The sequence below is a fragment of the Rissa tridactyla genome, chromosome 2 (genome assembly GCF_028500815.1).
Source record: "Rissa tridactyla isolate bRisTri1 chromosome 2, bRisTri1.patW.cur.20221130, whole genome shotgun sequence".
Classification (NCBI taxonomy): Eukaryota; Metazoa; Chordata; class Aves; order Charadriiformes; family Laridae; genus Rissa; species Rissa tridactyla.
Window position 1 is genome coordinate 29,353,502 of NC_071467.1, and position 16,632 is coordinate 29,370,133.

A 16,632-nucleotide genomic window follows, 5' to 3' on the forward strand; every position below is an offset into this window, starting at 1 on the left:
AAAAAAAAAAAAAAGTTACAAAATATTTTTTTAACAATTGGGAGAATATGAGAGAATTACTCTCCTCCAGCGCGGTCCAAAGCACAGTATTAAATGCTGTGCTGTATTTTACAGTGTTTTAGAATAATTCCTCATTTCATTCCTCTTAATCAAATTCTAAAGGTCTTTTCCAAAAAGATCAGGGTAAACAGATATCCATTTCCAAATCAGTAGAGAAATGCTCACAGGCAGTGATTCATCTTCAGTAAGCCTACATGTGAAAGTATTTATTAAAAAGGAAATGAGAATCAAGTGAAAGTATAGTATACACTTTACCGGGATACTTCTATGGAATTATCTTTCTCTGACAATTTAATGTCAAAAAGAACATCATCATGTAAAGCGTACTGTGATAGTGCGATACATGTGTTTCAACAGCATGATTAGAGGGAAAAAACAAAAGACCAATTTTTAACGAGTAATATTTTCTAAATTACTATGACAATCCATGAAAAATATAGTCTGAATGCAATTTTTTTTTTTCCCAGATTACACATGTTTATTACCTTTCCTTGGTCCAAAGTATTGATATGCTAGAGGGAAGGGATGCCATGCAGGTGGACCTTGGTAGGCTTGAGGAGTGGGCCCATATGAATCTCATGAAGTTCAACAAGGCCAAGTGCAAGGTCTTGCATGGGGGTTGGAGTTATCCCCAATATCAGTACACAGTGGGGGATGAATGGATTGAAATCAGCCCTGCAGAGAAAGCCTTGGGGATACTGGTGGATGAAAAATTGCGTATGAGCCAGCAATAGACACTTGTAGCCCAGAAAGCAAATCGTAACCTTGGCTGCATAAAAAGAAGCATAGCCAGCAGGTCAAGGGAGGTGATTTGCTTTGCTCCGCTTTTATGAGATTCCACCTGGAGTTCTGCATCCAGCTTTGGGGTCCCCAGTACAAGGAAGACACGGACTTGTTGGACCGAGTTCAGAAGGGGGCCACAAAAATGGTCAGAGGCATGGAACAGCTCTTGCATGAAGAAAAGCTGAGAGAGTTAGGGTTGTTCAGCCTGGAGAAGAGAAGGCTCTGGGGAGACCTCATTGTGGCCTTTCAATATATAAAGGGGGCTTATAAGAAAGGTGGAGAGAGACTTTTTACCAGGGCCCGTAGTGACAGGACAAGAGGCAACAGTTTTAAACTGAAAAAGGGAAGGTTTAGATTGGAGATAATGAAGAAAATTTTTTATGACGAGGGTAGTGAGACGCTGGAACAGGTTGGCCAGAGAAATTTAGGATGCCCCATCATTGGAAGTGCTCAAGGTCAAGTTGGATGGGGCTTTGAGCAACCTGATCTGGCGGAAGACATCCCTGCTCATTGCAGGGGAGTGGAACTAGATAATCTTTAAAGGATGTTTCCAACCCAAACTTATGATTCTATAGGTCTATCATTCTATTTTCGTAGTCTTAAAGCAAGTCAGTGAAGTTAATCTACTACCTTTTGCACCTTTTGCAATACATAAATGCTTAGATTTTGGGGAAAGTACTTTTTGGTTTTTTTCATACAAGCAGTTTGTTGATAATTTCTAAGCATAATGTTATGAAAGAAATTTTTTTTGTACAAACTCTACTTAGCATCAAGATCCTTCTAAGGTGGCAGGTCCAGTATTATCAGCTCTTCCAGGGCAAAGTCTTAGGATATGTGGATGCTGCATACAAGCATCTATCTAACAGCAGATCACTGAAAAAATACATTTCAAACCACTGCTATACAAGTGAGGCTATCCTCCCTCCTCTCTGTTCTGTATATCAGAATTTGCATTGATTGACCTTCATTTATTGTTATTGTAGTTCCTAGAGGCAAGATACCTATATCCTGCCGTGCTATTATACAGACAAAGCAAACCTTTTATTTTATTTTTTTACTTCAACTTCCATCTTCTATGTCAAAAAAAAAGAAGGAAGGGGAAAAGAAAAAGGCATGGGTTATAGGGATGAGGAAGAAGAAAGAAAAGCAGAACTTACTAAAGTAGTATTTAGTAAAATACTGAGAGGCCGTGCTGGTAAAGATAGTCATTTACTGCAGCAGAAGAAAGGAAGCTAACAGGTAAGAAGGGGGTGAAGAAAGAATCAAGATGATTCTAACAGAAACATTTTGAAAGGGAACCGTTTGTATGACGTTAAGAGCAGAAAAAGTAAGCTGCACTGTAAGAGGTATGAAATAAGAGAAGACCTGAAGATCGTTAGATTCTGGAAGAAGCTGCATGTTTGTGTGACTAGAAATGGTAAATGTAGACATAATCTGCATGTACAGATCATGAAGGAAAGTTGAAGCGAAAAACATCCAGATTCCATGTCTCTGATGGTGTAATCCAAGGTGACAGAGACAAGGGGAAAGACAGATTAGGAATTTAGCTTTAGCCCTGCTGATCTTAAACCAAACTGATAATTCCACCCATAACTTTTCAAAGTTACATACAAGCACTTTAGCAGAAATAAATAGTACTGGCTTAGAAAACCCAGGGTACATACCAACATACATTAGGTAGCTTAGAATGCCACAGAGAAGGCATTTTTGGCTCTTCACTAACCCTTTCAACCAGAAATGATATGTGTCGTGCTGATGTTTTAACCATCACAGCACTGGTTTGTCTAGAAATATGAGAACAACTTAGTTTTATTTTGTCTGGAGTACAAAATACTATTCTTAAATGCAAAAGCAACAGACAGCATGTGGTAGACATTATAGAAAACAATGGTGTAGCACATTTCCCAAAATAAAATCACATGTATTAGCCATGTGTGAGTTAAATCAGAATTACAGTTTTACATAAATGGAATTATTCTCCCCTCTTTTTTCCCATTGTTTTGTGTTATAATAATTTGCAAAACATTGCAATGAAATTTTACAGAGTAATTTTGGCATTACATTTACTCTAACCTTTATTAAACATTGCAAAATAAATGTCAAAAAAGATGTCATGATCAGTTCATATAAATATTGGTTTAGTAAGGAAATTGCACAGAATCAAAGGACAGGCAATGGGATACAGAAGCAAAGAGACAAAAGGCCCTGAAAGATTGACATGGGCATACATAAATTTAAAAAAAAAATCCCTGAAAAGACCTCCAACAGATTTATACATAATTCCACAAAATCAGTTATAAAATAAAGGTATTTCAATTCTTTTTGATCATTCATCTAGAAAATAGGTACTATGTCAAGGCAAAATAGCCCTTGCTGTTCTACTACCAGTTCAATACATCCATCTCCCAGTGGAAATGAGGGTCTTTTTACAAAACAGAGACTTTTTACAAAATGAGGGTCTTTTTACAAAAGAGAAATATTGCAAAGACGGATGGATTCCTCTATTTTATTTAGATAAAATAGGTGCTACGCGTTGTTCCAGGAAATTTTGAATAGTTGTATTTCTTCATACATGAAAAGACAACAGGTGTTTTATAGGTGACTTCTTTTAGAGTAAAAGGGGAGAAAACAGAAACTAAATCAGAAAACCTGTAATTCATTGAACCTCCTCTTTCTGTAGTTGCTTCCATCTTCAGTAACCTCACAGCAAGACCACTTGCCACTGCTAGACCGGAAGATTCCTTGCACTTAAAAGGGTGGTGGGTTTTTTTCCAAAGTCAAGAAATGCAGACAGGCACTGAACATCTCCACGTAGTTACATGCACCACATAAACACATATATTTAGTGGAAACAGAAAATTAAGTCATTTCCACTCTTGCTGCTTACATGGAAAATAGCACAGTGTTGGAAAAGTGTAAGCAATAGGGACAGATACAGACGAACAATAGGAGTAACAGAGTGGATTTCAGCCCAGAGCAGTTTAGTACGGTTACCAAAACCTCATCCAAAGAACACAATGGTTCATGTGGTGGGATCACTGCCTACAAACCACAAGTATTTTGGTTCAAACTTTAGTCGTGGTCATGCACAGAGTGCCCCAACAGAGTTCAAGGAAGCATTTATAAACTGAAAGTTAAGCATATGTTCATCTGCCTTCCTGGAGTCGACCAGTGTTTGGTGCCTTGCATGCTTGAGCCCAGGATGAAGCCAGGCACAGAACAGAAGCCTGCGTCGAGGGTGCCCTCACTCCAGGGACAGTTCTCCCTGTGTAAGGAATGAAATAAAGAATGGTCCTCAAAGTGAATGCCGCTAATATATAGCCAAAATGTCATGGCAAAGTCCTTATAGAACACATTTTCTAAAACACCAGCATTATGTCAAATGGTTACTTGCTAAATTTACACAAGTTTTTCAGTCATTAGTCTAAAAATGTTCAACTTAAAATCTGCTTACTCAGTTTCAGGAGCCCTGCTTAGAAGACCTCTGCACACCACACAATTAAGGCTGCAAAGGTAATCAAGAACATTTTGAAAAATGAGCACTATGAAAACCAGCTTACCGTTTAGACAGCAATTTTTTTGTCCACGTTTACCTCTTGCACTTTAACAGATAATTTTGCAGTATTTAAATTTTCATCCCTGAACTCATCATCTCCCTCTTTATAAAGTCTTATGCTGGTGACATAATCTCACGCATGTGAGAGTTCTTTTTAGGCTGATCATTCCTGTCTCATTACAAAACTTTCTCCATTCAAAACAAGTGATTAGCATTTTGTTACAAAAGTGTTTTAAGTGATTTAATATAGCTTTTTCAAAGCTAGGTAGCTGAAATATCAGGTAATGATTTGAAACCTACGTAATACTTCCACCGTGTGTCTTCAACCGACATTTTTAGCTTCACTGAAAGGAGACAACATAGCAATGTTATGCAAAGGCCTGACTCTTCAGCTAGTAAGGTAGCCCTTATTGAATTTTCAATATTTATGGAGGGGACAAAAATATAATGGAGGAAACATACTAGAGAGACAGTACGTCACTGTCAGTATTGGACTGATACTGGATACATACATATGATTTGGCTGTTATGGATTTTTTCTTCCCTGTTACACTCTCCTTATGCCCTATAACTTGGTCTATGGAAAGACAGACAAAATGTCTGTCCATAGCTTTGCTGTTAATTTGTGTGACTTCAGGCTGATTTCTTTCTATTCCTGTTTCTGTGTTAAGGCCCTCTTAATTTTGATCTTTCCTGACCATCTACATCTAAACAGGAGTTGCTACTCATAATGGATTTAGGCTTTCTCATCACAGTAGAACCATCTTCCCACAGCATTATTCTGGGGAAACTGGCTGTCCATGGCTTGGATGGGAGTACTCTTCGCTGGGTAAAAAAATGGCTGTAGGGCCAGGCCCAGAGAGTGGTGGTAAATGGAGTTAAATCCAGTTGGTGGCAGGTCACAAGTGCTGTTCCCCAGGGCTTGGTATTGAGGCCAGTTCTCTAATATCGTTATCAATGACCTGGACGAGGAGATTGAGCGCACCCTCAACAGGTTTGCAGACAACACCAAGTTGGGCGGGAGTGTTGATCCACTTGAGGGTAGAAAGGCTTTGCAGAGGGACCTGGACAGGCTGGATTGATGGGCTGAGGCCAATGGTATAAGGTATGAGATAAGGATGTTGTGGGGGACCACGTCAAAGGCCCTACAAGTCTTCTCTTGTCCACTGATGTAGTCACTCTATCATAGAAGGCCATGAGGTTGGTCAAGCAGGGCTTACCCTCGCTGAAGCCATGCTGGCTGTCTTGAATCATGTCCCGGTCCTGCATGGGCCTTAACATAGACTCTAGGAGGATCTGTTCTATGATCTTCCAGGGCACAGAGGTGAGGCTCACAGGTCAGTAGGTCCCAGGGTCCTCCTTTCTAACCTTTTTTAAAAATGGGAAAAATGGGAGGAATTCTTCCCTTTTTCCAGTTACCAGGGACTTCACTTGACTTTTCAAATATCATGGAGAGTGTCTTCGCAACTACATCAGCCAATTGCCTCAAGACTCAGGGATGCAGCTCATCAGGTCCCACAGACTTCAGTATGTTTCGGTTATTCAGGTGGTCACAAACCTGACCTTCTCTTACAATGGGAGGGACTTTACTCCTCCAGTCCCTGTCTTGCAGCTGATCCGCTCAAGAGGCGTGGGGAGAGAGGTTGCCAGTGAAGACCGAGGCAAGAATTTGTTGAGTACTTCAACCTTCTCCTCGTCTGTTGTTACCAGTTTGCCAGTCTTGCTCATCAGGGTGGGTATGCTTTCTTTGACCTTCCTTTTCTGGCATACATACCTGTAGAAGCCCTTCTTATTATTCTTTGTGTCCCTTGGCAAGTTCAGCTGCAACCGTGCCTTGGCCTTCCTCACCCCATCCCTGCACAACAGGGCAGCGTCCCTATACTCTTCCCAGGAGACCTGTCCCTACCTCCACTGCCTGTGCATTTCCTTCTTGCCCTTTAGTTTGACCAGGAGGTCTTGACTCCGCCATGCCAGTCTCTTGCCTTCTTTTCCTCATTTCTTACTCCTGGAGATCAACGGCTCTTGCGCTCTATAGAAAGTGTCCTTAAAGATCTGCCAGCTCTGCTCTGCTCCCTTGTCCCTGAGGACCGTTTCCCAGGGGGCCCTGTTGACTAACTCCTTGAAGAGCTGGCATTTTGCGTTCCTAAGATTCAGGGTCCTGACTTTACTCATTGCCTGACCCATATCCCTTAGGACAGCAAACTCCACCAGTGCACGATCACTGCAGCCCAGCCTGTCTCAAATCTTGACATCACCAATTTGCTCACTTGCATTGGTGACTAACAGGTCCAGTATCGTATCCCCTCTGGCAGGGCTGTATATTATGTGGCTTAAGAAGTAATTCTCAATGCATTCCAGGGGTCTACAGGATTGCCTACAGCTTGCTGCGCTACATTTCAAGCAGATGTCAGGGTGGTTGAAGTCTCCCAGCAAGACAAGAGTCCGTGTGCGCTATGCCTCCTGTAGCTGGAGTAAGAAGGCTTCGTCAATAGACTCCCCTTGATCGGATCCCTTAATATCTCTTAGAGTTTCTTGAAGAAAGAGAATATGCATATGATCATTGTCTAGCTCTTCAGCAGAATAGCTAAAGCTTTTAAGTTTATATCCAATAGTTGATTTTAAAAAACCCTGACCTACATGATCTCATAGTTTTCTTTTCTAAATCAACAAAATCAATATTACTATTGTAAACAAAAGGTTATTATTGTTGCAGTGAAAGTATTCTACAGTGCATGAAGATCGTTGGCCTACATAGAAAAAGATCTGGCAAAACTGTTGTACAGTATATGCTGTAATATTAAAAAAGATTTACTTTTTTTTAATTCAGATGATGAAGACATGAAACTAGGCTTCTTTTCTTTACACTGACTTTTCAAAGGAGATACTTTGCTTCTTTTAATCTAAGTGTACCAGGTTACCATGATTTTGCAAAGCCTATATAGCTCACAAAAGTCTGCTGCCTTCCTTAGTAAGTATAGAACAAAGACATGTTTTTAAATAATGTTGTGGTTTAACCCCAGCCAGCAGCTAAGACACACGGCTGCTCACAAATTTCTCCCCCTTTCCCCCAGAGGGGTAGGGAGAAGAGAGAGAAAACAAGGGGAATGGGTTGAGATAAAGACAGTGTAATGAACAATAACAAAAAAAGGGAATAATAATAATAATAATAATAATAATAATAATAATAATAATAATAATAATAATAATAATAGGTAAAAGAATATACAAGACAAAGTAATATAACACAAATCATCTCACCACCTGGTGAATTGGTTGCCCAGCCTGTCCTAAGCAGTGATCTCAGATTTTCCCCCCGGCAACCACCATTTATATACTAAGCATGTCATCTATGGTATGGAATATTCCACTGGCCTTTCCGCTGTTCTGTCTATGCTCCTTCTCAGCTTCTATGGGAAGCTGAAAAAAGTCCTTGAAAAGTATAAACATCGCCTAGCAAGAATTAAAACAATATGCATTATTGACATTCCTTTCATACCAAATCTGAAACACAGCAACCACTAGAAAGAAAATTTACTCTATTCCAGCTGAAACCAGGACAAAAAATAATTATTTGTTGGCAAGCAGCTAAATACTTGCAGTGTAGTATGTTATTGTTAAGGAGTTTTGCTGAATGTTTTTAGGTATATACAATATTTACTTAAAGGAAGTTTAAACAGTAAGTTTTGTGGGGAAAATTTTTGATGTATATTTCCTATCCAGTCCAAAATGTCACATCATCCAACTTTTAAACATTGCCTGGGAACACTTCTGAGGTGGAATTAACAGCCACAGTTAAGTCTCAGGCCATTGTTGTCATAGAGTTAGTACTCTCCTTTACAAAAAGGATATTCAAATCTAGGACCAAATTTCTGACCTAATATGAACCTCTTTCATTGATCCAAATTCTGTGGTCAAATATCAAGATCAATGCAGGGTGAAGAGGGCAGTCAATGAGAAATACAAAGACTGAAGGTTCTTCATCTGTTAAAAAAGGTCAGTGCAGCAGGCTTGCAGCTAATGAGCCACAAGCAATTCAGCTGTGATGCCAGTGACAGGCTGTGCAGCATGTCTGTCAGAGGGGATCTGCTGTTTTGGTACACGGTCCAAATCCTCAGCTACAGCAGAAATGAGGTATCAAAAGGTGCTGAGGATATTATGAGCAGATCTCTCTGGAGACCAGCTGCATACCCGCACCATTCCAGCACCCCTGAGAAACTTTTGTTATCGCTTGCAATTAGAAAAATTATTAAGGATCCCTGTTTTTCAACTCTCCAAGGTGTTTCATAGATGCTTTCTATGTGTTTCCATGTGTGGCTTGTATGGTCAGGAAAGTTGACTACTTCTGAGGTAAAAGAGTATATCTTTTGTACAGGAGAAATTCAGAATTGTCCCTAAGAATTGATACCAGAAGCAGTAAAGAACTGTCATTGCAACAGAAGAGGGTGTTGAAAAATATTTAAAAAACCCCAAAACTGATATGAGCAATTCCTAAGGTGCCAAGGAAGAAATACCTGAAACAGATCTATGAACAGATTAATTCCTTCAATGGGTGTGTAGGTAAGGGAGGTGTGTAGGTGTAGTCTCCCCTACTATTAGAAACTTTATAACTTACATTTTTCCTATGAGATATTTAGCAAAGAAAGGTTATAGGCAGCTTTATACTTTTTTAAAAAAAGTGTGTTTGTACACTAGAGAAGAATGATTTTGCAATAAATGTATTACTTTTTCTTCAGGCGGGCCACAGTCATTATATATTAAGACATGCCTATTAGACTTAAAAAGCATATTTAAATACTTGAATTCAATTCTGCTAGAAAAAGAATTCCCAAGGTAAATGCTTTTCTTCTGATAAAGGCTACACATTGTTGAGCTGATGTGTAAGTAAATCTAGAGCTGGCATACTTTAAAATGTTTAACTATAGTTCTGTTCAGAATATGTCACAGAGTTTTGGGCTGAACACCACTATGAAGACAGGCTGAGAGAGTTGGGGTTGTTCAGTCCGGAGAAGAGAAGGCTCCGGGAAGACCTTATAGCGGCCTTCCAGTACCTAAAGGGGGCCTACAGGAGAGATAGGAGGGGACTCTTTATCAGGGAGTGTAGTGATAGGACACAGGGTAATGGTTTTAAACTGAAAGAGGGGACATTTAGATTAGATATTAGGAAGAAATTCTTTACTGTGAGGGTGGTGAGGCACTGGAACAGGTTGCCCAGAGAAGTTGTGGATGCCCCATCCCTAGAAGTGTTCAAGGCCAGGCTGGATGGGGCTTTGAGCAGCCTGGTCTAGTGGGAGGTGTCCCTGCCCATGGCAGGGGGGTTGGAACTAGATGGTCTTTAAGGTCCCTTCCAACCCAAACCATTCTGTGATTCTGTGATTATTCTGGGTTTAATAAGTGTCCTGTTAATTTGATAAATTAAGTATCTCTGAAAACAAAAGTCTAGTGTCGTAAACCCAGATGACTCTAAATGATCCACTTGGCATTCAAGCTTCTGCCTAACAAGAAACATAAAAGTTTGAAATCAGCAAATGAACGAGTAGATTATAGGATGCAATGAATTATCAGAGAGGATTTTTTTACAATTGCTGTTATGTTGTATAACAGAGGGAACTATGTAAACCTGACCGACCACAAGCTGTCTTAATTTTTCTGTGAAAGTGCTGGCAACCCACAATGCACTGTTGATCAACCCCAAAGGCTTTGCACCAGATGGTTATGCAAAGGCTACTAGTTTTACTAATCTACATTGCAGTGTGCATTTTGTATGTACAGCTTGTCACTAGATGGCTGCAAGGATCTTGTGAAGGTTTCTAAGCATACATGTGCTTTAGGAAAACAGAAATGTGGCAGCTGAGTGCTAATACAAATGGTAGAAGTAGTGATTTCAGTATAAATGTAGACTTCATGCTACAGTGAAAATGTACTTTCCATTGCCAAATGTAGAATCAAAAACTGATTGTAAATACTTACAAAATTTTTGCAACATCTAAGCACGAATAAAGATGAGAACATTTCCATGCAAATGAGCCAGGGTATGCTTACAAAGCAGTCAATATAAAAATATAGTAAATCAGAATTAAAGTACAGTCACACCTGGATGCACTTGGGTTAGCAGAGGTATTGGGTTTGTGTGGCAAGGTTTTGGTAGTGGAGGGGGGTGCTACAAGGGTGGCTTCTGTGAGAATCTGCTAGAAGCTTCCCCAGTGTTCGATAGAGCCAATGCCAGCCATCTCCAAGACAGACTCACCACTGGCCAAGGCCGAGTCAATCAGCAATGGTGGTAGACCCTCTCTGATAACATATTTAAGAAGGGGAAAAAGTTGCTGCACAACAGAAAATGCAGCTGGAGAGAGCATTGAGAATATGCAAGAGAAACAACTCTGCAGACACCAAGGTCAGTGAAGAAGGAGGAGGAGGAGGTGCTCCAGGCACTGGAGCAGAAAGGTCCCTGCAGCCCATGGTGAAGACCGTGGCGAGACACGCTTTCCCCCTGCAGCCCATGGAGGTTAATGACGGAGCAGTTATTCACTCGCAGCCCACGGAGGATCCCACATCAGAGCAGGTGGATGCCCAAAAGATGCTGTGCTCCGGTGGGAAGCCTATGCTGGAGCAGGCTCCTGGCAGGACCTGTGGACCTGTAGAGAGAGGAGCCCACGCTGGAGCAGGTTTGCTGGCAGGGCTTGTGACCCCATGGGGGACCCATACTGGAGCAGTCTGCTCCTGAGAGACTACACCCTGCAGAAAGGACCCACACTGGAGCATTTTGTGAAAAACTGCAGCCTGTGGGAAGGACTCATGCTGAAGAAGTTCATGGAAAACTGTCTCCTATAGGAGGGACCCCACGCTGGATCAGGGGAAGAGTGCGAGTAGTCCTCTCCGTGAGGAGGAAGGAGCGGCAGAGACAACGTGTGATGAACTGACCACAACCCCCATTCCCTGTCTCCTGTACCACTCGGGGGGAAGAGGTAGAGAATTAGAGAGTAAAGTTCAGCCTGGGAAGCAGGAAGGGGTGGGGGTAAGATGCTTTAAGATTTAGGTTTTATTTTCTCATTATCCTACTCTGATTTTGATTGCTAATAAATTAAACTAATTTCCCCAGGTCTGTTTTGCCTGTGACAGTAAATGCTGAGTGATTTCCCTGTCTTTATCTCAACTCACAAGCCTTTTGTTATATTTTCTCTCCCCCATCCAGCTGAGGAGGGGAGTGATAGAGTGGCTTTCGTGGGCACTTTGCATCCAGCCAGGGTCAACCCACCACAGTAGAACAGAATTTTGACAAGCTCTGTTTTTGAAATTAGGGAAGTTTTTATTGTGTTGTGTTAATACTGACTCAGCGTTCCCCACCTGATGTAACTCTGTCTCGTGTGCAGCAAAACACCCAACACTTATCTCCGTTATAAAGTCAAAAAAAGAGTAAGCTTAAAGATTCAAATATAGGCAGACTAGGGAAAAAGAGGTGTTTGCATGGTCTGGTTTTGGGCCTCAGCGGATTCCTGTAAGAGTTTTGACTGTCTTCCTCTGTTCACCACTTTCCTATCCTCTGGTAGAGCTGCAACTTGCCCTCTCTCTTTCCATCCAGTGTAAAAAGTGCTGTGGTAGAAGAGCCACCCTTCCACCCTCTGACAATAACAACAGTGGACGTTATGCTTGTGCATTCCTTAAAATTCCTCTTTGCTAAAGCAATATATATATACATACATATATACAGATAATTTTGCAATCCTTTGACAATTATTGCTTTTCAAAATAATGTTTAATCGGAGAAGTCAAGGAAATTGACTCCTCAACATCCTCTTCTGCAGTAACCGTTTTTCTGTATTCAGCGCTTCAAGTCAGTGGGGACATCAGCTTCACCGTGAGAATATTATTAATGAGTTGTTTAACAATTGTAAAGGGAAGCAGTCGCCCTGCAGCCAGTCTAGTAGATGTTGGTATGAAAAGGACATTTTATATATATATATATATATATTTTCTATATTACTTCATATATATATATCATATATTTTCTATATTACTTTATATATATATATATTAAGTGTATACCAAATACTGGTAGAAATAGTGAGCAACTTTCGTCCAAAATTTAGTATATAATTCATGGTCATCCCATCTTCATTTGTCTACATTAAATGTCCCTTGTGTATAACAGAAGGACGGTAGGGACAGTTTAGAAAAATTAACTTTAGTTTAGTGGGGCCTTCCGCTATAATATGCGGAGAGGGAGAAAGGAGTCTTACTTGTTGGCTTTGAATGGAGGCATAGTAATCTCACAAGGCAAAAGATACCCTTTAGGGGTTACTTTTAAAACTTCTTCAGTGGGAAAAAACCCAATCAAACATTAAACAATAAAAAGGCAAAGGCCTTCAAATTGATACAGATTCCTCTCTTAGAAAGGTACTAATAGTCAGCTGCATGTTTAGGTGAGAAGTATTTATAGATGATGTATGTATTCTCACCAGAGTTTTCCAGATTTTTGGACTTGCTTGAAAAACCCAATAGTCTAAATGATGGTGAGTTGGAAAGTCTGTATTACTTTTTTGATGACACCAATTAATAATTCAACTGAATGAGTTTCTTCCTAAAAGGACAGCCGCCCTAAATTACAACTCATACTCACTGATGTCTCCTGGTGACACAACCTAGCATTTGCTGTCAAGTTAAAAAAATAAAAACTGCCAACAAACCAACCTCAAACTATCAGAGATACCGTGCCCACACCTGTGGAGCATGTTCTATCCAGGCTGGAGCTATTCCTATTTTCTAAGCAATTTATCAATCTCTTTCTCCCTGACAAAACATTTAACCTGTGGTTTTTCACAATAGGTTTTAAAATAGGCAATTAGACGACACAATGTTTTCCTCAGGTTGATGCGTTATGTACTAAGACACAATTGACCTTCAAGGCATGAGAAATACCAGAAAACAGCAACTGTTCTTAAGCTGTTAAAATGCTGGAATGAACTCAGGTGCCAGAAAGGATGCTTTCAACCTGCTATCTTGTCTCCATAAGTAGACGACTGTGTTCCTTCCCTCCTACACTCTGTGAACTGAAAGTAGATATTTTATATTATAACTGTAGCTAAACTGGGCTTCAGGGACAACATAAGATTTATTTTTGCTGCTGTCAGTCTTTGAGGTGAGAACTGGACTTCTGTCTTTGTATTGAAAGGGTGTTAGATTGTGTGCATAATGAAAGTTATGAGGCTGAGTGAATGGTTTGTTATTTCACCATTGCTGTTACCTATTTTTAACTGTTATGTGGACACTTGCAAGACAGAGATACCAGTCTCTGTATGGAATAACAACTGGAGGAAGGAGTCTGGTTAGACACGTGCATTACAGTAGTCCTGTTAATAGAATATGAGTTTGGGGGAATATAATTTAAGGTCATGTTCTAGGCAACATGTGTTATGTACCATTGAATGGTATACAAAGCTGCTGGCTTTAGTCTCTAGTCACTCCCTATCTCTTTCCTCCCCCTATGAGTGGAGTACAGACAGAAGCTTGTTTCACACCTCTGACCCTTTGCTTGAGGGGTGCAGGGGTAGAAGTAAAGTCACTTCAAGCGTGCATCTGTCTATGGGGTGTTTCTCAGCACATCTCTCCTTCTGACGATGATGTATTACATGTTGCAAAGAAATCATTAAAATCTGTGTTTGTCAAGTAATGGTGGGCTCTTTTTCCCCCCTTTCCCTTAGATTATTCAGTCTCTCTTTATACTTTAGTGTGTGAGGAGGGGAATGTAGGCTTGTCATGAACATAATGCCCGTATCAATGGATTGTTTTCCTCTTCAAATTGTTTTCTTTTCCTTGCATTTCATATAGACAAATTAATTGAACTCATTTGGAAAACAGCTTCCTTTTAGGTCCTTTAGAATACTATCTGGATTTCAATGTATTTGAGAACTTTGATTTTATAGTATTTATATAAATGTCCTCTTGTATCTTCATACCTCTGTGTATATGTAATTTACAGAAGTCTCTTGGAAGCCCTTTGTAGAAATTAGGTTTGAGGTCTAAGTATTGACATAATCATTATAAAATGGCAGTCCTACTGCATTTCATGGCTATGGACCTACCTTGAATGCTATATTGTGCTCATCCAAAGGAAATAAAATAAAATCTGTACCAGAGAATCTATTCGATGTAATTTCAGTCATTTATAATGAAGTTTAAACCAGGTTGTGTAGTATTGTATCGGGAAGGAATTAAGTTATCAAATCAAACAAACTTTCTGATCTGACATTATAAATTAGACTGTATTTCATTTGTGTGCATTGTCATATCCCTGAGAAAATACGTCTTATCCTCACAGAGGTTAAACGAAAAGCTGAAAACTTCTGTGATTCCAATTAATCGTTCTCAACATACCTCATATATCTATATATTGAACAAGCAGATATATTTTGAGAAACAGGGAATGACCTACAAAGAACAGCTAAGAACAAGCTTCTTCACAAGTCTGTTTCTATAGCCTGTTGTTCTGGTCAGATGACACTATTCAAAACTATACTGCAAGCCAAGAATCACACTGAGATCCTACACTTGTTTTCTGTGCTTGTTTTTATTATCTGACAAAGAAAGAAACATCCTGTTTCTTACTCATATACCCAGAGAATACAGCAAAGAAGTGACAGCATCAAAATGAAGTGCACAGACACTTAGTCAGACCAAGTAAACTGCTTTAAAGCAGATAAATTCCTGGATTTGGGTTTTGATGTCAGTATAAACAATTTTCAATCATAAAATTAAGGGGACAGTAAAGCTTATGACTTTAGAAAGCTGTATTTTGAATGGTTAATTTTCTTCAAAATCAGAGACGTGCCAGAGAAAAAAAGTGTGAATCTTTTTGTAGAGAAAACTATGTAATATCAGTGATTATATCAGTGAATATACATATGATTAGAATCTTCGTCAAATCCCTAAAAAATGACCTACCTTTTTATTTTGGAATAGAAAAACAAGGGAGTTTCCATCTGCATAGGTACTAGATGTTATTTATTATCATATCACTGTTTATTAACATAGAGATATTCTGAGATTCGATGACTTCTTTCACTGCACTGTGAGTCTAACACCATCAGTTCAGGTATTATATCCTGTTACATTTTGCAAGGAATAAGACTGTTAGAATGTATTAGATAACATTTTAGTTAATATTTTACTCTTTTGGGTGTAATGAAATATCTCTTATGGTTTTGTTCTATGTTCTTTTTTATCAGTTCTCTGTTTGAAGGCAAAGTAAGGAAAAGTGTTTCTATTTTCACACAAGGAGCTGCAGAGTGAAAACTTCAGCCCTTTGGGCGGGCCGGGGGCAAGGGAAGGGCAGGATGTGAACAAGATGTTATGAATTGGCGTTTGTCGTTGAAAAACAGAAAGGTTCAACAATGTGCAAACAACAATGTACAAAATGTGGCCACATTAATAAGTGGCCTGAAGAAAAGACTGGATGTGCACAGAACCATCTATTTTGGGACAAAAAGGAAAAATTTTGTACCAAATGGAGTCTGTATTTATGCAGAAGTTCCATCAGCTGCAAAGGAATAAATTTGGACATAAGGCCTGATTTTGAAGTAGTTATTTCCAGTTGTACCTATTGCTTTGCAGCTGCATTTCATTAGAAAATCAGTTTGGAGAATTCAGAAGTCTAACAGATCTCCAGAAGAAAACTGATAGACATCTGCACAATACAAAATGGAAGTGTAACTTGTGGGCTGGGCTTTGGATCGTAAGATAGGTGGAGGGGCTTTTCATAAGCACATGAAGTGAAAGCTTCTCCTAGGAACAAGTACCATATGCCCTAAGCCTTCACTGAAAATCTATGATGACCCCAAGTTGATGTCAAGATCATGCTGAATTCAATGTGAATTAGACAGAGCATTGTGCAAAATACAGAGAAAGGAACTGTATATCCAGGAGGATTTTGTTTGTTTTGGTTTGTGGGTTTGTTTTTTGTTGTTTTTTTTTTCTTCAATAAAAACTTGTTTTAAAGCTGGCTTAAGCACTTTTATTGTCATAACTCTCATGTTGAACAATTAATCTGTGGAAAACTTATTCAAATGCTAGTCTAATTTCTTTTGGGCCAACCGTTGTCAGAGCTGCAAAGGGCAGTGGTAGTACATTCGCTCAAGAACACACTGTTTCATTAAGCAGGCACCATTCTATTGTGATAATACTGCCTTCTGAAATGCCTCCTCACAGAAAATGTTGAATTCATGACACTGGGAGGAATCCTG

The 16,632-nt window shown here is 39.6% G+C and overlaps 1 long non-coding RNA gene across 1 annotated transcript in view; it reads right to left on the reverse strand.

Moving 5' to 3' along the window:
* Positions 1 to 2,540: 2,540 nt before the first annotated feature.
* LOC128906158 (uncharacterized) overlaps positions 2,541 to 16,632 on the reverse strand; it is a 46,326-nt gene continuing 32,234 nt past the window's right edge. The window contains exon 3 of the long non-coding RNA XR_008465079.1: positions 2,541 to 4,108. This is a non-coding gene — a long non-coding RNA (uncharacterized LOC128906158). The remainder of the gene's footprint in view (positions 4,109 to 16,632) is intronic.